Source organism: Lethenteron reissneri, chromosome 55 (genome assembly GCF_015708825.2).
Source record: "Lethenteron reissneri isolate LAM-NWPU_2019-01 chromosome 55, ASM1570882v1, whole genome shotgun sequence".
Taxonomy (NCBI): Eukaryota; Metazoa; Chordata; class Hyperoartia; order Petromyzontiformes; family Petromyzontidae; genus Lethenteron; species Lethenteron reissneri.
In genome coordinates this window covers 9248635-9269862 of record NC_083833.1, presented here as the reverse complement: position 1 = coordinate 9269862, position 21228 = coordinate 9248635, and the positions used below count along the sequence as shown (strand labels likewise).

The 21228-nt window shown below is 48.8% G+C and overlaps 1 long non-coding RNA gene across 1 annotated transcript; it reads left to right on the top strand.

Annotated features, from left to right (window-relative positions):
- Positions 1-506: 506 nt before the first annotated feature.
- LOC133356705 (uncharacterized) lies at positions 507-11465 on the top strand. The gene is made up of 2 exons (XR_009756882.1): positions 507-2164; positions 10381-11465. It is a non-coding gene; the product is annotated as an uncharacterized LOC133356705 (long non-coding RNA).
- The last annotated feature ends 9763 nt before the right edge of the window (positions 11466-21228 follow it).

The following is a 21228-nucleotide window of genomic DNA, read 5'->3' as shown; positions in this document are numbered from 1 at the left end:
ATTACTGTTATCATAATCGTCATCATTGGCATTGTCTTCATTACCGTCATCATGATCGTCACCATTGCCATTGTCTTCATTACCGTCATCATAATCGTCATCATTGCCATTTTCTTCATTACCGTCATCATAATCGTCATCATCGCCATTGTCTTCATTACCGTCATCATAATAGTCATCATTGCCATTGTCTTCATAACCGTCATCATAATCGTCATCATTGGCATTGTCTTCATTACCGTCATCATAATCGTCATCATTGCCATTGTCTTCATTACCGTCATCATAATCGTCATCATTGCCATTGTCTTCATTACCGTAATCATAATCGTCATCGTCATTGTCTTCATTACCGTCATCATAATCGTCATCATCGCCATTGTCTTCATTACCGTCATCATAATCGTCATCATTGTCATTGTCTTCATTACCGTCATCATAATCGTCATCATTGTCATTGTCTTCATTACCGTCATCATAATCGTCATCATTGTCATTGTCTTCATTACCGTCATCATAATCGTCATCGTCATTGTCTTCATTACCGTCATCATAATCATCATCGCCATTGTCTTCATTATCGTCATCATAATCGTCATCATTGCCATTGTCTTCATTACCGTCATCTTAATCGTCATCATCGCCATTGTCTTCATTACCGTTATCATAATCGTCATCATCGCCATTGTTTTCATTACCGTCATCATAATCGTCATCATTTGCCATTGTCTTCATTACCGTCATTATAATCGTCATCATCGCCATTGTTTTCATTACCGTCATCATAATCGTCATCATTTGCCATTGTCTTCATTACCGTCATCATAATCGTCATCATTGCCATTGTCTTCATTACCGTCATCATAATCGTCATCGCCATTATGCTCGTCATTGTCTTCATTATCGCCATAATCATCGCCATCGTCGTCGGTCACAGTCTACTCCTCACTCTGGCTCCTCTCTGAGTGGACTCTCTCTCTGCTCTCCCCCTGCTCTGCGTGGCTTTCCTCCGGGCCCTTTGGACCCCTCCTACCTCGGCCAGATCACGGCGCCGTGTGCCCGGCGCTCGGCCACACACGCTGCTACTGATGCTCCTGCTGTTATGGAGTGACTCGTGCAGCCAGCTATGGCTGCAATGTTTGGTCGTACATGTTATGTATATCGTTTATTGTTAAATTTGAATCACAGTTCCTATGGTCACTGTTACATTGTTTTTATAGCTTTATTTTGGTGATTTTGAAAACGTTTTGGTTTAGCCATGTTTGTTTGTTGAAGTACAGAGTTAGCCTGATAACTTTAATCTAAATCGTATTATGGTTGTTATTGTTTAACTTGCATCCCACTGGGATTTTTGCACACAGCGTTGATATACGGTGCTTTTTCTGGAAAACTTTGCCGTTTTTTCGTGGATTTTTCTGTTGCGTGTCGTCACTTTAAGATGTTTCTTGTTCATGTTTTTGTTTGTTGCGGTTGCACTTGAGTCAAGAGCTGCATGGCTCACAGGGCTATACCTAATACATGAAACTGAAAACTGAAAAGTCGGCACCAACACCGCCGCACGAGCTGATCTCACCACTCCGTCTCCACCGTGGAGGTCTTCTCAGACGCGTTCTCTATTCCTTGGCTGCCACTCTGTTATTGTCCTTGACCACAGGCCACGTGACGTGTCCTGTCGAAGCCTTTTTGATGTGCTATGAAGGCCCGTTTCCTGAAACTTCTATTATGTTGAGAAATGTAATATAGCTTTTTTGTGGGTCTAGGGTTAGATGTGTGAGTGTATGTGTCTCTGTGCGAGGAGTCTGTGTCCGTTTAATCCATGGCTTTCTGTGTGAGTCTGTGATTCTATGTGAGTCTATGTATCTGTGTGTAAGTCTATGGGTCTCTACTTCAGTCGATGGTTCTCTGTGTAAGTCTATGGGGCTCTATGTGAGTTTATGGTGACCGGGCTGAGACCACCATCTCACTGCCGGTGTAATCACCGTCAGCGCCGAACACCCGCGTTGGAACCCAGGAGCTCAGCGGTGCCACTCTCCGCATCTCTGCCACCGCTCTGCTGCTTCTTCTCAACGTCCTTGCTGTTGTTCACAGATCTCCTTGACGACGACATCACAAAGTCCGTCGCCTGCGCCAAGTTGATTCTCAAGCAGCAGGGACTGAAGGCCTGGTGCGTAGCCACGGCACACGCAGCAGCAGGACACGGCACGGTTCACCACGAATCGGCATCGTCATCGGCATCATCGTCATCTGCATCGGCAGCTTCGCCAGCACCATCCACATCGGCATCATCCTCGTCATCACCAGCGGAATCATCATCATCAGCATCGTCATCTTCGGCGTTATCAGCCATATCATTGTCGGCATCATTATCAGCGTCATCATCTGCTCGATCACCAGCAGCGTCAAGGTGGCACGGTGGTTCACTTGTTACCATAAGACCACAAATTATTTAAGTTCAATTCCCTGCCACGGCTAACATCAGTGACGAGTGATATCTGAACCAGTCCTCGCACTGACCAGGGTGGTGAAGTATGGTCAAAGAATCCCACATGACTCAATGCGACGTGAGGATGTCTTCGTGCAGCAGTGGATTGACAAAGGGCTGTACATGTGTAGTGGTGATACGCGCTGGGATTAGGGATCGTATGCCAGCGCGTAATGATTCGCTGTGTATGTGGTGACGCGCGCTGACGGAGGAGGATCAGGGGTCAGCGCGGGGTCGTGGGTTACGGGGTACTGATTGGCTGTGTGCCGGTGACGCGCTGAGAGGGAGTGATCGGGTGGCAGCGCGGTGTGATTGGTGGAGTAGTGTTAACACGCGCTGGGGAAAACGGATCGTAGAGAGAGTGCGGCGTGATTGGTTCACTAAGGAGCGATGCTCACGTCGACGTCCGCATCAGCTCCGTCTCTCGTGAGCAGGGGCTATAAAAGGGGATGCACACAGGCGTAAGGGCAGTATGTAACCAGCGAAGAATGAAGACGGGGATGAAGACATAGGGCCCTGCGGTACCTAGTCCCGCTGTCCTAACGGGACCGGGACTCTGTGTAACCCAGAGGCGAGTGTAGTGTGTGTAGCCATAGGCATAGGGTCTACACGAGCCGAATGCATTGTGTGTAGCCAGAGGCATAGGGTCTACACGAGTCAAGTGTATTGTGTGTAGCCAGAGGCATAGGGTCTACACGAGTCAAGTGTATTGTGTGTAGCCAGAAGCATAGAGTCTACACGAGTTAAGTGGAGTGTATAGTCCAAAGGATAGAGACCACCCGTTGTATTGTGACACGTCAAGATTTAATAAAAGTGTGTTACCCGTCAAGAAGTTCCTGCCGTCAATTCCAATACTTCAACTGGCGTCAGAAGTGAAACGGTCTTCCAAGCATGGATACAAGGAAGACCCGTCGGACCCACGGGATTGACTGCGGGGACAACCTCGACGACTCGGGCCAGCTGGCATCGGGGGGTGAGGACGAGGAATTGCCCACGCTGCAGGATCCGCCAACGGCGCCGGACGAGCGACGGGGGACCGACGCCGTGCTCCGCGAGGCGCACTCCCGTCTGGCGGAGCTGCTGCTCGCCGCCGCGTCCATCCTGGCGGAGATCAGCTCGTCGGGAGGAGCGGGGACGGCGGCGGACGTTCTACAGGGTCGCCCCGCAGATTCCCGCCAAAATGACTTGGCGATTCCCGCCATTTCATCTGCGCCGACTTTTGGCGGGAACGGCCATCACCACGTGGCAGCGGTTCTCCAAGCGCGCCTGCTTACGTCACCAACGCGCGCTGCGGACCGCCATCAAACACCCGCCACTGGGGCCGCCATCTTACACACCGACGGGGCGGCGGAGAGGAAGCACGAGGCGGAGGACGACTTCATCTTTCAACAGCGCCTTCCCACGTTGTCAGCCTTCAAGGCGGAAGGCGGGGACTGGGGCCAATTTCAGCGCAGGTTTTTGGCGCATCAGGAGATGTCCGCCTGGTCCGACGCTACGGCACTGCGGGCACTGCCTGCCATGCTGGACGACAACGCGCTCGCGGCCTTCACGTCCGCACGCAGGTCGGACCGCTCCACGCTCAAGGATGCGCTGGCTCTCATGGCCAAGGTCTACGGTCCTCCCTCGGCGTGTCGCCATCATTTTTATGCAAGACGGAAGGCGGACACGGAGATCGTGCTCGCCTATCGCACGGCGTTGCTGGCTCTCGCCGATGCCGCGTTCCCTCGTATGGACGAGGAGGGCCAAGATGCGATGGTTTTGGAGCAACTGCTCAAGTTGGCGCAGGACCTGGGGGTCCCCATCAACACGGCCGACGAGACTGATATTTCTTCCTTACGGGTCGCTACGAGCATACAAGCGCACGAGGTCCTTCAACGTAAACAGAGGGTCGTCTGCAACGCTGCCGTGGCCTCAGCTCCGGGCCCGGTAGTCACCGTGCCCCAAGTCGTCAGCCCACGAGAAAAGGCGTTCATCGCGGGACGACCGGGGGACTGGAGGTCGGGGGGGTCGTTCGCCTCTGCGATCGGCCCGCAAGCTGGAGCAACCGAGATCTCCGACGACTGTCATCACGTGTTATAACTGCGGCCTCCGGGGCCATGTGGCCTCCGGTTGCCGCGCCCCACGTCAGCGCGCCATGGGACCTCGGCTGGACGACGAACAAGGCCCCAAGTCATCCCTACAAACCCCGGCAAGTCGCGGCACCTCACATACTCGGCCCGCATACTCGACACGCATGGGCCGTCGCGTTGCGGCGGAGGAGAGCCGAGTAGGGTTCGGGGATTCGGTTCGGCGAGGGGGGTTCGGCCGGGACCGGGGAGACATTAAATGGTCGGAGTTGGGGCACAGAATAGTGGCTGCCTCAGCGGGTTCATCCGTCGTTACGGGATCTATTGATGGGGTCGAGGTCAGGGTGTTAGTGGACACGGGGGCATCGGCGACTATTATATCGGACCTCATTTATAACATTCTCCCTGTACAATGTCGTCCGCTTCTTCCGGTGGATGTGCCATTTTACGCCGCTAACGGGGGATCGTTGGGCATTATCGGTCAGATTAGGGCGTCCATTTGCATTGGAGATATCAAATTGTCGGGACCCGTTTTCGTTTCGTCCTCCCTGGCGGTTCCTTGTCTATTGGGCACTGTTTTTTGGCGAAAATGCCCATCAAAATTCTCATTGATCAGCGTTGCATTGAACTACCATCGGGTCGCCGTATTTCATTTTTGACGAGCCCTACTGAAATTCGGACGGCGTGCGCTACGATACAAGCGTTAGCGACACAGACCGTGCACGTGCCCCCGGGTTCACAAATGTTAATTCCGTACCGGTTGCGGAAACCGTGGGTGAGGGAGGCCTCGGAACAAGGCATGCTTTTGGGTCCTTCTAATAGGGCTGTTGGAGGTCTCGATTTGTCGGTGGCTCACACTTTGGTTGGGGCTGACAGGGATCCGTTTGTGATGGTTTTAAACGCTGGGTCGCGGCCGGCCGTCATTCAGCAGGGCACCGTGCTAGCTCACGCGGCGCGGGTCCCTGCGGAAGAGCGGCTAGTTGCGCAGGCTGATCCGAGCCCCATGCAAAACGTTAAACCGAAGGAGGACCTCGAATGGGTCGATTCGCTGTGCGCGGACTCTGACGATTTGTCAGCGGTACAGTTGGGTGCGCTGCGCGGGTTGCTGATTGAATTTTCGGATGTCTTCAGTAAACATAAGTATGACATTGGGTGCACGGACCTGTTACGCCACCACATTGAAACGGGCGATGCGGCACCGGTCAGGCTAAATCCCTTCCGACTGAGTCCTGCTGAGAAGGAACATGTTCAGTCGGCCGTTAACGATATGCTAGAAGCCGACATTATTTCGCCTTCTTCCAGTCCTTGGGGAGCACCTATTGTGCTCGTTAAAAAGCAGGATGGGTCCTTGCGATTTTGCGTCGATTTCCGTCGCCTGAATAAGATCTCTGTGGCCGACGCGTATCCGCTCCCCAGGATGGACGAGTCCCTCGATGCATTGTCTGGTGCGCGATACTTTTCGACTCTTGATTTATTATCCGGATTCTGGCAGTTGCCACTCGACGAAGAGTCTAAGCCTAAGACTGCATTTCGGACTCCAGGGGGCCTGTTTCAGTTTAACCGGTTACCCATGGGACTTCACTCCTCTCCTGCGACGTTTCAGCGCCTTATGGAGTTGGTTTTGTCGGGCTTGCAATGGGATACGTGCCTGATTTACCTTGACAATGTCATTGTTTTCAGTAAAACGTTTGAAGAACACCTCCAGCGATTGAGAGGGGTGTTCTTGCGAACGCGATCGGCTAAATTAAAGTTTAAACCGGCCAAATGCCACCTTTTTCGTAAATCCGTTAGATACTTGGGTCACATTGTCGACTCTTCGGGGATTTCTACCGATCCTGCGAAGACGGACTGTGTCAGTTCGTGGCCGACGCCCACGTCAGTTTCGGACGTGCGCAGTTTCATCGGTTTTGCTTCTTATTATCGCCGATTCGTTGAGCACTTCGCCACCATTGCAAAACCCTTGCACGCTCTAACGGCGAAAGGAGTGAAGTTCCGATGGGGACCGGAGGAGGAGGCTGCATTCTGCTCCCTCCGGGACGCCTTGGTAGGGGCCCCACCCTTGCGCTATCCTGACTTTGCGAGTCCCTTCTTGCTAGACACGGATGCTAGCAACACGGGCATTGGGGGGGTGCTGTCCCAAGTCGTTGGGGGGGTCGAACGGGTGGTCGCCTATGGTAGCAGGGTGTTGTCGCCGGCAGAGCAGCGCTACTGCGTCACCCGTCGCGAGCTGCTTGCCATTGTTTTTTTCGTACAACAATTCAGACCATATCTCTATGGTCGTCACTTTACGGTCCGGACGGACCACGCGGCGCTCCAGTATTCATTGCGGGTCGCCCAGCCCTCGGGCCAATTGTCGCGGTGGTTGGAAGTCCTCCAGGACTATCAGTTCACGACTACATACCGTAAGGGGTTGCGACACACAAATGCCGATGCCCTGTCGCGGTTGTTGCCTTGTCACAAATGTGCGTGCTTATCGGGATCGGCGCGCTGTAAACCGCCAGTTACGGAAGGTATGGAGGCGTTGGTTGCGACCGCGGGCACACCAATTGGGGATGTTCCCGCTACCCCAGGGGGTCAGGACTCGCTGCTCTCACTGTCGCTGATTGAGTGGGGCCGTCTCCAAATGGCGGACAGCTCCCTGCTAGCATTGCGCCGCAGGACGGGGGGTTCCGAAGGTGACCATGAACGAACTGGCTCCTACGTACTTAAGCAAGGCCTGTTAATGAGATGGGACAGTTTGTCCCGGCGGCACGCGATTGTGGTGCCTTCTGCTGTGAGGGGGAAGGTTGTCTTGGCCGCACACGAACGCCTCTTGCATTTGGGAGTTAACAAAACGCTTGCCCTGCTTCAGCGTGACTATTATTGGCCGGGAATGGGGAGTGACGTGGTGAATATTCTGAAGGGTTGTGTTGAGTGCGCCAGACGGAAACCACCGCCCGTGGCAGCTAATCCACCGCTGCAATCTATTCAGGTCTCGCGCACTAACGAGCTCGTTGCACTCGATATTCTGGGGCCTTTTCCAGTCACGCCTAGGGGTAATAAGTACCTGTTGGTGGGGGTCGAATATTTTACCCGGTGGCCTATGGCGTGGCCACTCGCCAACCAGTCGGCGGCGGCTGTGACGGACGCCTTTGTCCAGGGCTACGTCCTGGACAAGGGGGCTCCCGAACGCTTGCTGACCGACCAAGGGAAAAATTTTTCGAGTAAATTACTGCAAGAGGTGTGCGACCTGTTGGGTACTAAGAAGGTGCGTACCTCCCCGTACCACCCGCAGACGGACGGGATGGTGGAGAGGCTCCACAGGACATTGACTTCTATGCTGTGCCAGCAGGTGTGTGAGGCACATGTTGATTGGGACCTGCAGGTCCCTGGGGTCCTCGCCGCGTATAGAATGGCCCCCCATGCAGCTACGGGATTTTCCCCGTTTTATCTGATGTACGGTCGGGAAGCCGACCCGCCCATGGAAACGCAGCTGGGCCTGCCCGCACCACGAACTAATTCGAAATTGGCAGAGCATATTAAATTTAATATTCATAAGCTGACAGAGGCAAGGGAGGCCGCACGGCTTAATTCACGGGCTCGCCAAATTGCAAACGAGCGGTTGCGTGCACGGAAGGTGTCCGTGCACAACTGGGAACCAGGTGACAGGGCCTGGCTGCATTGCCCTCAGGCACCTTTGGCTACGTCGCCTAAATTGTTGAAGCCATGGCGGGGACCCGTGGAGGTCGTGCGGGTTGCACGCCCCCAGTGCGTTCAGATAAAATGGGGAAAACGCCGTTGGTACGTCCACCCCTCCCGACTGAAACCGTTCTCGCCTCCATATGGCCTCCCCTTGTGTCGTGAGGGCCGAGCATGTGACGTGACCGATGACCCTAAGGGGGAAATGTCTTTGCCTGATCCTCACATGTCTCCGCCTGATCCGCTCCCAGGTGTCTCGGAACTGACAGCTGCCGACCACCGGCGGCCGGATCTTCGCGGCGGGGCCGGTCCTTCCAGGCCCGATCCGCGCCGTCTAGAGCTGCAGGAGCCACCGGACGGTCGCCAGCGTCCCGTCCCATACGACGGACCGGCCAGACGGACTCGCGCTAGGTCGCGCTACTTTTTATGACCTACCACGTGAGGAGTCGAGGCAGCCGGAGCGCCTCGTCACTGCGTTTAGTCACAGAGACACTTGGCGCGTTCGTTTTCTGGAGTTCGCTTTTATTGTGTTGTTCATCGGGCTGTATATTGCTTCCTAATTAAGTGTTGTTGTTGTTGCGTTACGGGGCACACTGGGGGGGATGGGGTTCTTTTTTTTATTATTGCGTTAACGTTGGGTTGTGTTGTTGGTTAACAGCCGGGCCGGCTGCAAGCTATGTGGGAGGGGGTGATGTAGTGGTGATACGCGCTGGGATTAGGGATCGTATGCCAGCGCGTAATGATTGGCTGTGTATGTGGTGACGCGCGCTGACGGAGGAGGATCAGGGGTCAGCACGGGGTCGTGGGTTACGGGGTACTGATTGGCTGTGTGCCGGTGACGCGCTGAGAGGGAGTGATCGGGTGGCAGCGCGGTGTGATTGGTGGAGTAGTGTTAACACGCGCTGGGGAAAACGGATCGTAGAGAGAGTGCGTCGTGATTGGTTCACTAAGGAGCGATGCTCACGTCGACGTCCGCATCAGCTCCGTCTCTCGTGAGCAGGGGCTATAAAAGGGGATGCACACAGGCGTAAGGGCAGTATGTAACCAGCGAAGAATGAAGACGGGGATGAAGACATAGGGCCCTGCGGTACCTAGTCCCGCTGTCCTAACGGGACCGGGACTCTGTGTAACCCAGAGGCGAGTGTAGTGTGTGTAGCCATAGGCATAGGGTCTACACGAGCCGAATGCATTGTGTGTAGCCAGAGGCATAGGGTCTACACGAGTCAAGTGTATTGTGTGTAGCCAGAGGCATAGGGTCTACACGAGTCAAGTGTATTGTGTGTAGCCAGAAGCATAGAGTCTACACGAGTTAAGTGGAGTGTATAGTCCAAAGGATAGAGACCACCCGTTGTATTGTGACACGTCAAGATTTAATAAAAGTGTGTTACCCGTCAAGAAGTTCCTGCCGTCAATTCCAATACTTCACATGTATTAGTGTGTGCGTGCGAGTGAATAAACCGTGAGTTTGAGTTTTGTGTAGAGGCCGACCAAAACTGATTTTCTGGTTTCGGCCGAAACCGAAAGTCAACTGAAAGTAAAAAATTTACTTTCGTCCGAAACCGAAACTACGCCGAAAGAGGCCATTTTCCAACTTTTGGCGCCGAAACCGAAACCGGATGTCGGTCGGCCTCTAGTTGTGTGATACAACACTGGGGAGTCTCAGCGAGCTTCCCACGCGATAAGAGACTTGCATCGCATGTCAACGCCATTGCAAGGGGGCACCCCCAGTAGCAGCTGTCCCTGTGAGGCACCAGGTGGATTCAGCACCGGGCGCTCTGAGCGGGTATCGGTCTGTCAGTCGAGGGGGGAGACAGCTGCTGCTGTGGGATCTCAAAGGAGTCATTTGCGGTGCGATTTTTGTTTTAAATGTGGACCATGACACCAGCGCACACTAACGCACTGCGAGTGAATTTGACGACGCTTCGTAGTATTGTCGGGGGTTAAAACACACCGCAGTGTTAACCATGGTGGCCTCCCGGATTCGAAGCACGACTCTTTGCAACCAGCGGCTGGGCCACTACGCACAACTAACTGAACGAACGGACTAGGGGTGACTGAACGGACTGGCCGAGTCAACGAACTGACCCAGAGCGAGCGAGCGAACGAACGAGCGGGATGAACTAACGAACGAACGGCGGCTCCCTTCCGTTGCAGGTATGGCTGGAAGTCGAAGTGTCAGGACTTCGACGTGTCGGTGTACCTGCAGGGCTGTAAGTTCTAGACGTGACGCCGCAGGAGGAGGAGACGGGGGCTTTGGCCGGGGGACGCCGCTCGCCCAACGTCGCTGCTGGGTTCATCTCGGCTCGCTCCGAGCTTGCTTTGAAACACAAACAGACCGAAACAAAAACGGAAACATTGCATTGATCACGCCACGGGATATTGACAAAGCCGATCAGAATGATGTCATCTGACAATCTATAGCGCGGGTAATCGGAATATAAATGTTTAGTGGAAGGAATCCGATGAGCTGTGAAGCTATTTGATCACAAGATGTCCAGTCGAGCACGGGGTCAGAACGTGACATCAATGACCAATACAAACTCACGATAGGAGTGCACAGTATAAGAAATGTAAACAAATTACTTGAGCAATATATACGAAGAAAACTAAACTTTTTTGAGGTAAGGCGTGTTGCTCAGAGGCCTATGGACGCCGCGGTGGCGAGATGTTAACTACCTCGCCTGGCATACAGGAGGTCGTAGGTTCGATCCACGACCCTGACGCCTGCTGCTGTATATTTGCGCGTCTCTCCCGGTGGTGGCATGGATTTTTCTCACGCCTTTTAGAGTATATGGCTTCTATACATTTCCACATGATGATGATGATGACAAATAAGCCACTTCGTAGGGCTATCATTTGTGATGGGCCCGGTCGCTTCTGAGAAGAAAACAACAAATTCTTACCGAGTAAAGTAAAACAAATGATGTGCTAATTATGACGTCACCCGCTACTGCACTACACTGTGATCATTGGGGCATCGTCTATTATCGAATGGTAACACAACCATGTATACACACACACAGCCAGCCCTTGGGGTCTATCCACTACTTCACCACGCTTGTTAATGCAACCAGCACTATAGAACCTGTTATGCACCCATGCACAAGCACTGTCCGGTCTGTATAATTGCAAATTGTGTTTTTTATATTTACTGCTTAAGAAGATAATTTTCTAATTGCGTGCGTTCATTATGTCGCCGTAACTACCAATAAACCAATCGCATGTCGCTATGAGCAATGCCTTTCTGGTCAGCCTCGTTCTCCTTCGTAACGAAAAAGGGACCGCTGCACCATCCGTGCCACCGGAGCGGAGGACGCAATGCGTCGGTAGAGAGAGAGAGAAAGAGACAGAGACTAATGACTTTTAAACAAGTTATTGCTACCGGCAGCAATTTCTCTGGAGCCACTTTCGACGCGGGATCGCCAAAAAACAACAACCAGGCAAACATGGTGAATCTGATGGCTGGGTGTATGGAATTTATGTGGTCGAGAAATTGGTCTAGAGCAGGCCGGCCATGTGGCCAGATGACAAAAGTGTCCTCTACGTACCTCTTCCATAAGGTCGGGCGTAGAGTGGCAGTCTGGATGGCGTCAGTCTCAAATTTCTCCATGAAGATGTTGGCTACAACCGGAGATAGGGGGGAGCCCATTGGGGTGCCCTCAGTTTGCTTGTAGAAAGTTCCATTCCAGGTGAAGTATGTATTGGTTAAGCAGTGTCTCACCAGGGGGGGTACCCCAGCATTCAGTCCTTGATGAGCCAAGTCTTCAATGATTGTGATGGTGTCAGGTACAGGAACTTTGGTGAATAAGGAAACCACATCAAAACTGACAAGCAGGTCGTCTGGGGACTGGGCAATCCCCTTGATTGTCGATACCAGGTCAGTAGAGTTTAGTACCGCAGAGGTGGTTTTTCCAGTGAAAGGCCGTAGGATTTCAGACAAAAAACGAGCCAATTTATAGGTGGGGGAGTTGATAGTAGAGACAATGGAACGAAGAGGTGTATCTTCTTTATGTATCTTTGGCAAGCCGTATAATCTTGGTGGCCTGCCTGCAGAAGGTTTCAACGAGAACTGTTTGGTCTGATCAATTAATGGGGTTGAATCAGAAATGATTTGCTTGGTTTTAGAAACGAGGCTGTTGGTGGGGTCTCTTTTTATTTTTGTATAGCTGCTATCGTTGAGTAGTTCTTGGATTTTGTTGTTGTATTCTGTTTTGTCCATGATGACAGTGGCATTGCCTTTGTCGGCTGAGAGGATGACAATGTCATCCCTCTTTTTTAATTGAGCTAATTCAAAACGCTCATCTTTGCTGATGTTGCTAGCTGGCATCTTAGCGTTTTTGAGGGTTGCAGAGATTTCAGATCTTGCTACGTCTGCAGCGATGTGACTCAGGCCCTTGAGAGCTACATCTACTCTAGCAATTATATCATTAACTGGTATGTGTCTAGGTGTGACTGCAAAGTTTAGTCCTTTAGCTAAAACGGATTTCAGACCTTCAGAAATAGACTCTGTTACTGCGATTAATTACGACTTTGTTAACATCTAGCTTTTAAATGTGTGGGTCCGGTTTCTTCTTTGAGAGGCGGTTGAATTTGGAAATCAAGTTGTCCTTACATTTGATCGACATAGCGGCAGCTGAAGAGGCAGTCATTTTAACTACATGTTCCCAATCCGATGTGGACATTGTTGCACTCAAAGATAAGTGTGATTTGTAGAGTGTCTTGTCTAGCTGATCTAGTTCGGTGCGCGTAAGTCTGATTTTCTCTGAGATAAGAGCTAAGCTAGTTCTAGACAGAATTCGTTTCGTATTAGAAGAAGTTACAGCAGCAGATGTTAGTGTAAATGCGTTTGGTATTACCTTAGAGTCGCGGCATCTCTTCAGAAAGGTGAGAGACTCGATTAGCTGAGCCTTCTTATCCCGGAGCTTGTTGAAGGATCTCAAAGTTATGTAGAAACCCTCCCCGTAGAGGCGGTTAAATTTCGATTTAAAGCTTTCGTGACTGCAGGGATTCATCTTCTTGGTTCTTTCGGTAAAGTCACGTAGAAGGGAAGTAATAAAATAATAAAAATAAAACATAATAAAATAATTCTCACGACGTTTCGGCCACAACGCAAGCAGCCGTCCTCAGGTGAAGAATGAAACACCACCAAGCTTTGAGCGTATATTTAAGCTGGTTTGGAGGGGAGGGAGGTGGGACCAAATGTAAGGACAACTTGATTTCCAAATTCAAGCGCCTCTCAAAGAAGAAACCGGACCCACACATTGAAAAGCTAGATGTTAACAAAGTCGTAATTAATCGCAGTAACAGTTCTATTTCTGAAGGTCTGAAATCCGTTTTAGCTAAAGGACTAAACTTTGCAGTCACACCTAGACACATACCAGTTAATGATATAATTGCTAGAGTAGATGTAGCTCTCAAGGGCCTGAGTCACATTGCTGCAGACGTAGCAAGATCCGAAATCTCTGCAACCCTCAAAAACGCTAAGATGCCAGCTAGCAACATCAGCAAAGATGAGCGTTTTGAATTAGCTCAATTAAAAAAGAGGGATGACATTGTCATCCTCTCAGCCGACAAAGGCAATGCCACTGTCATCATGGACAAAACAGAATACAACAAAATCCAAGAACTACTCAACGATCACTATAAATCCTTTATATGCGTGGCGGCTAGAGTCCTCTCGTCCTCTGGCTTGAGATGGCTGCCACCTATGGGTCAGATGATTGTCTGCCACCATTAAGCAATTGGTAATTAAATATTTAATTTGTTTTCCCTAAACAGTGTAAAATTTTGGATTTTTTTTTCACGAAAATTAATTGTCACACACAACGAGTCTGTGTGGAAAATGTCAGCTCGATTGGATCACGGGAAGTGGGTGAAAAAACGAGCGAAAGATTTGCACGGTCCGAAGCAAGCGAACTTAATATAAAGGATTTAAAAATATATTCGCCTGTGGAGGACGCGGGGATCGATCCCGCGACCTTTGGCATTGGAAGCGAGGGCGCTGCCAACTGCGCTACTCCACCACGGCCTGTGGAGGGGTTACGCTCTGGGCTCTTACACTCTGACGTTCAGCCAAAGCCATGAATGCGTTCTATTTGAATATATGTAAAATAATTTTTTTTGCCTAAAAAGTGTAAAATTTTGGGAATTTTTTTTCACGATCAATAATTGTCTGGCACAACGAGTCTGTGTGGAAAATGTCAGCTCGATTGGATCACGGCAAGTGGGTTAAAAAACGACCGAAAGATTTGCACGGTCCTAAGCAAGCAAGCACGCACGCAAGCAAGCAAGCAAGCACGCGAACTTAATATAAAGGATTTAAAAAGAGACCCCACCAACAGCCTCGTCTCTAAAACCAAGCAAATCATTTCTGATTCAACCCCATTAATTGATCAGACCAAACAGTTCTCGTTGAAACCTTCTGCAGCCAGGCCACCAAGATTATACGGCTTGCCAAAGATACATAAAGAAGATACACCTCTTCGTCCCATTGTCTCTACTATCAACTCCCCCACCTATAAATTGGCTCGTTTTTTGTCTGAAATCCTACGGCCTTTCACTGGAAAAACCACCTCTGCGGTACTAAACTCTACTGACCTGGTATCGACAATCAAGGGGATTGCCCTGTCCCCAGACGACCTGCTTGTCAGTTTTGATGTGGTTTCCTTATTCACCAAAGTTCCTGTACCTGACACCATCACAATCATTGAAGACTTGGTTAATCAAGGACTGAATGCTGGGGTACCCCCCCTGGTGAGACACTGCTTAACCAATACATACTTCACCTGGAATGGAACTTTCTACAAGCAAACTGAGGGCACCCCAATGGGCTCCCCCCTATCTCCGGTTGTAGCCAACATCTTCATGGAGAAATTTGAGACTGACGCCATCCAGACTGCCACTCTACGCCCGATCTTATGGAAGAGGTACGTAGACGACACTTTTGTCATCTGGCCACATGGCCAGCCTGCTCTAGACCAATTTCTCGACCACATCAATTCCATACACCCAGCCATCAGATTCACCATGGAAGTCGAAAAAGATGGCAAGCTACCCTTTTTGGATGTCCTAATTAAAAGGAGACCTGATGCTTCAATGAGCCACTCTGTCTACAGGAAAGCCACCCATACAGATGCTTACCTAAAACCGGATTCCCACCACCATCCATCCCAGAAAAATTCCCTCATCAAGACTCTATACCATAGAGCCCAATGCATCTCCGACCAGGAACACATTGCCAGTGAACTCAAACACGTACGCCAAGCTCTTAAGGCTAATGGTTACTCCGACTACACAATCCGCAAAGCCATCACTCCAACCATCAAGAAGGATCCTGTTGAGGAGCCTTTCAAGACCATCACCTTACCCTACATTGCTGGGGTCACAAAAAAGATCTCAAAAATCCTGATTAAACACAAGATCCAGGTCCGATTCAACACAGTACATAAAATCCGTGATCTGGTCCCGTCTGTAAAAGATGTGGTTCCAGACATACAGTACCCTGGCGTCTACAAACTAAGTTGCCTCTGTGGTAGCAGTTACATTGGAGAAACAAAACGACATGTCTCGGACCGCATCCGTAAACATAAAGCAGACCTGAAACACGGTAGGACAAACACCTCAGCCGTGGCAGATCACTGTTACAACTCAGTGGGCTCACATGACATTGACTTCTCCAAGACAGAGGTTCTCTGCAAGCCATCTGGCTATCATGAGAGATTCGTTCATGAGGCGATCCACATATACAAACACAGAGACAATTTCAACCGAGAAAATGGATTCTGGCTTAGCAATCATTGGAAGGACGTAATAAACCATTTCGGATCTTAACTGATTGTGTTCACGTTTACGGTGACTTTCAGACCGCGTTCCACTCACTGGCATTGTATTCTCCGCAGGGAATGGATTCTTTGCTCCGCTGCAAGTTTCCCCCCACGACTCACCCATTGACACGACGGTCAATGGTACAGTGTATAATAACAAATAGTATAACATTTATATGCTTAATACAATGTACAAAGTAATATATAGTATCGTAATTGTATAGTTAACATATAGCAGTGTGATACACATTAGGGTGGGTAGAATAATACATAGTGTTATATTAAAATGTATAAGGTGGTTTATAGCAATACAGTATATAATTTAATTTTGGGTTTGTCTATGGCAGTATATAGTACGGTGTAGACTCGTGTGATGTAAGAGAATAAAGTTTAGATGGCAGCATATTATATAATTTTTACGACGTAGAATTGTAATGTATTACTTACTGTTAGTAACTCAGCTTATTGTAGAGTATAGTAAGTATACTGATGATGCTATGTAGTTTATACTTTAGTTGTTTATGTAGTTTACACTTTAGTTTTCTACGTGGTTGTTTAGTAACTGCAGCTACATACTATTAACATTCCTTTCCTTTGTTAATGCTACCCCCCTTCCCCCTCCCTTTGATGCTGCTAATCCTGCATAATGCACGGGCATAATATTAATTTGAAACCCCCCCGTCCACCTCCTACGCATTTTCCATATGCTAAATTCCTCTTGATATGCAAATTATTTTGTCATAGCGCTCTTCTTCCCACCTCCTCCCCCTCCAAACCAGCTTAAATATACGCTCCAAGCTTGGTGGTGTTTCATTCTTCACCTGAGGACGGCTGCTTGCGTTGTGGCCGAAACGTCGTGAGAATTATTTTATTATGTTTTATTTTTATTATTTTATTACTTTCCTTCTACGTGACTTTACCGAAAGAACCAAGAAGATACTTCTTCTTGGTGAAAATCTGAAAACAATGCTAGTTCCCTTGGGACTATGTCTTCCAAAAGGTCATGCAGTACATCTGGTGGGTACCCAGACTCAAAATGAAAGTTATTTAATTTATCAGTCAATGGACACGACCACTTTACGCCAAAGCAATGAGTAACATTTTGGATTTTCTCTCAGTTTGCACATGCAAACTATGTTCCTTCTTTGTCCGAGGTGGAAACACTCCGGTCCGCACTTCGTGTGTCTGGTACTCTAAAGAATGTCCAAGACAAAATCTACAGATGTACGGCCCCGTGAAACATTCAACTAGTCCACTGATAGAATGTGCACCGAGATTGTCAGCTACAACACAATGTACTGTCCCTTTAATGTTTTTTCCAACACTGGAAATGAAAATCCCTTCCTGTTCTAGAATGACAAGATCCTTCAAGAGTGGTTCCAAAACTGCTCTGTATTCAAACTGTTTGACATCAACAGCTTTGCAAAGTAAAGCTAGGTGTATTGACGTTAATGCAGATTGCAACTTTGTTGGAACATTTGCCCAAACCCAATAAACAGCTGTTATTTTGTGTTTTTTTCTCGAAGTTCCTAGTGGGTTACACACCTCAAAGTCGTCAACGTAAAGGATTATAGACAGTCTTGTTTCTTCCCCAGCATAAAATACATTTTGCTTGAAGCATTTTCCATCAAAAATTGACTTAATATATCCAGTACTATTCGATTTTCTGGATAAAATTATTTCTGCAATGTCTTTATTCTTCAAGACTTCCTGCAAAGTCTGGAGAATAGGCACATATTGAAAGGTCTTGTTCTTTTCAGTATCAATAATATATTCAATGCTATCAACACACTGGAAATGCACCTTAAAATACTTTCTTCTCTTAAAAGCCGAACCAAGCGGACCACCTGCTCCAAGTGCTGTACTAATGGGATGGAAGTTGCACAACTGCTCTGACAATTCAGTTATGATGGCCTGGTCAACAATGCATGTATTAACCTTCAATGTTGAATCTAGTATGTTTCTAACAACTGCAACTGATACTGAAGATGAAATGAACTGAAGGTCTTCAACCAAGGCATCAATGCACTTCACTGAGGCATTATAGATGGTTTCTAGCTTCAGCAGAAGTAAGCCAATACTTTGAAGAACTAAGTATGATGCACTTTCCTGATCACAATCTAAACTAGTGCCCTCACCATCACTGGCCTCTGGTAAATCAGAATGGTCAACAGTCTGATTATGGCGACTCTCATACACGTCTTTCTTAAAATCACTCAAAGAATAGGATTTGTGTCTTCTGCTTTTGTGTTTTAAAAAATGTATTGTATATATTTGTCTGAAAGCTGCCTCCTTCAAATACACAAAAGACAGTTTCGTGGCTCTTCAGATGATTTCCAATATGCTGAAAGTAGTCCTTCTCTATAGAACAACAAGCATTGCAAACTAAACATTTAAAAGCAGAGATGTTTCCTGACCGTAGACTTTCTTCATCTAAATGGTATCTGGACAAATGTGTGCGAAGGGCACTCTGCGTTTTAAATGTGCAAGGGCAACTGTCATATAGGCATGGCTGGGATTGCCCACGACCAAATGTTGCGTGTTGTCTGTAATGCTTTAGTAGATATCCCTTTGTGGCAGACAAAGACTTGCAGATCTTACACTTCCATTCCATAAGCAAAAACCTGAGGCAGAAAAAGGTCTATGTATCAGACTAGCTGTACTACCCGGCTTCGCCCGGGACTTGTATCCACCACGGCCGGCCGCCTTTGTCTCCCCAGTGGCGATGTTAATACGCCACACCAGTTACTCGTTTGAGGCTGAGTCGACCTATGTGAGGTTCAAATAATCTTGATCGGTGGTGGCCATGAGCGGGAATCTAACTCGGTTCGCCGGGTTGGTAGCGCAGCGTAGCGTTAACCACTACACCCACCGCTCCTCACACACACAGACGCACACACACACAGACACACGCAGAAACACACAGACAGACACAGACAGACACAAAGACAGCACGCTAACCACTACACTACCGCTCCCCACACACCACACACGCAGACACACACACAGAACACACACACAGACAGACACACACACACAGACACACAGACAGCACGCTAACCACTACACTACCGCTCCCCACACACCACACACGCACACACACAGACACACACACAGACACACACACAGACACACACACACAGACACACACACACAGACACACACACACAGACACACACAGGCAGCACGCTAAGCACTACACTACCGTTCCTCCTACACACCACGCACGCACACACACAGACACACACACACAGACACACACACACAGACACACACACACAGACACACACACACAGACACACACACACAGACACACACACACAGACACACACACAGACACACACACACACACATAGACACAGGCAGTACGCTAAGCACTACACTACCGTTCCCCCTACACAACACACGCGCGCGCGTCCATAGGTACACATACACGCGCTTGCTGCAGACACACACATACACACACATACATAACCGCACATACACACAAAAACATACACACACATGCATACACACAAACATACACATACATACAAACACACACATACATACACACAAACACATACACAATACACACACACATACATACAGACACACATACATACACACAAACACATACAGACACATACATACACACATACATACAGACACACAGACATACACATAAACACATACACACATAGTCATGACCCGGCTTTGCCCGGGACTTGTATCCACCACGCCCGGCCGCGTTTGTCTCCCCAGTGGCGATGTTAATACGCCACACCAGTTACTCGTTTTGAGGCTGAGTCCCTCCCTCGCCACTCTGCCTCCCTCGCCACTCTGCCTCCCTCGCCACTCTGTAGAGGACGTGAAATTTGTATGAATTTACCTCAGAGTGGCGTGTTGGGTGTCGAGGCCTAGCACCGTGCAGAGCCTCCCGCCTTGCCTGATTTTCCCACCCGGCGAACGCTGGGTACGGGTGCCGGTCCCCCCCCCCCCCCCCCCGCGCTATTAAAAATGGCGTCCACCCCGCGGAGAAAAGTTGCTACTCGTTGCCAGGGGCAACCGCCGTCCAATGAAAGCGGCGAAGGCGTGGCTAGCCGTTGCCAGGGGCAACCGCCGTCCAATGAAAGTGCAGTCCACACACACACACACAGACACACAGACATGAACGATTTTATATATATAGATGCAAGGCCACAAGGTCTCTAATCACATGAGGACAATAGAATCACATTTACAAGATAATTCTTTATTATTTTTAATATTCAAATTTTCATGCTCAAATTTAGCACATCAACTTCTTGTCACTCACATCATCTAGCTAGCTAGCAACTACACAACAAGCTAGCCACAACGTAAAGGTGACGCTAACTGACTGGTGGAAAGCTAGCTAACGTTAGCATACTGTACGTACATCAACAGCAAGATATAATATACTGGAGGTGTAACGGCAGGTACAGGACTTTTGGTTCGGTACGCGCTGTGATCCGAATGAATATAGTCTAGTTTTAATCACGCACGTTACTTTTTCGTGTGCGGAACAAAAATTATAGTCTCGTGCTTTTAGTCGAATCAGACTGACTTCCAAAGGCCTAACGTTGTGCTAGTTAATTCTGATATACGTTACAGCCAGTTAAATTGGCATGCTGGTAACATGCAGTAACATAAAACAATGTTCAACTGCTACCACACCTTTGTTAAAAAATTGTTCGCTAAAATAATTAAACATGTCTTACCTTTAGGAGAACGGCGGTCCCTGAACCGTGTCTGTGGAAGAAGATGGTTGACATGCACGTGGCGCGAAAAAATGCCTCGAGTTTGGGCGGGAGTGTAACGTTATTAAATTCAAAAACCTCCCGATTAGTAAAATTAATAAATTTTTTGCATTTTTGACTTTCCTGATAAAATACAATTAAATTCCACTTAGTTATTGATGGCTGATTTTATTCGAACAAAACTGAGTAAAATACAATTAATAACTAATACAAATGTGTTGAATTCAGCTCGATGTGATTCTAAACTACACATAGTCATTATGTTTATGTATAGGTTACTCTTATATATTTACTAAACATTAATTAACCCCAGTCTCGGTTTTTACAGTGTATTACGTCAACAGAATTTTGGGGCAAGTGCTGTTAACGACCAACTATGGGCGACGACATGGCAGCCGAAGGGGTGGGTGGCCACCACC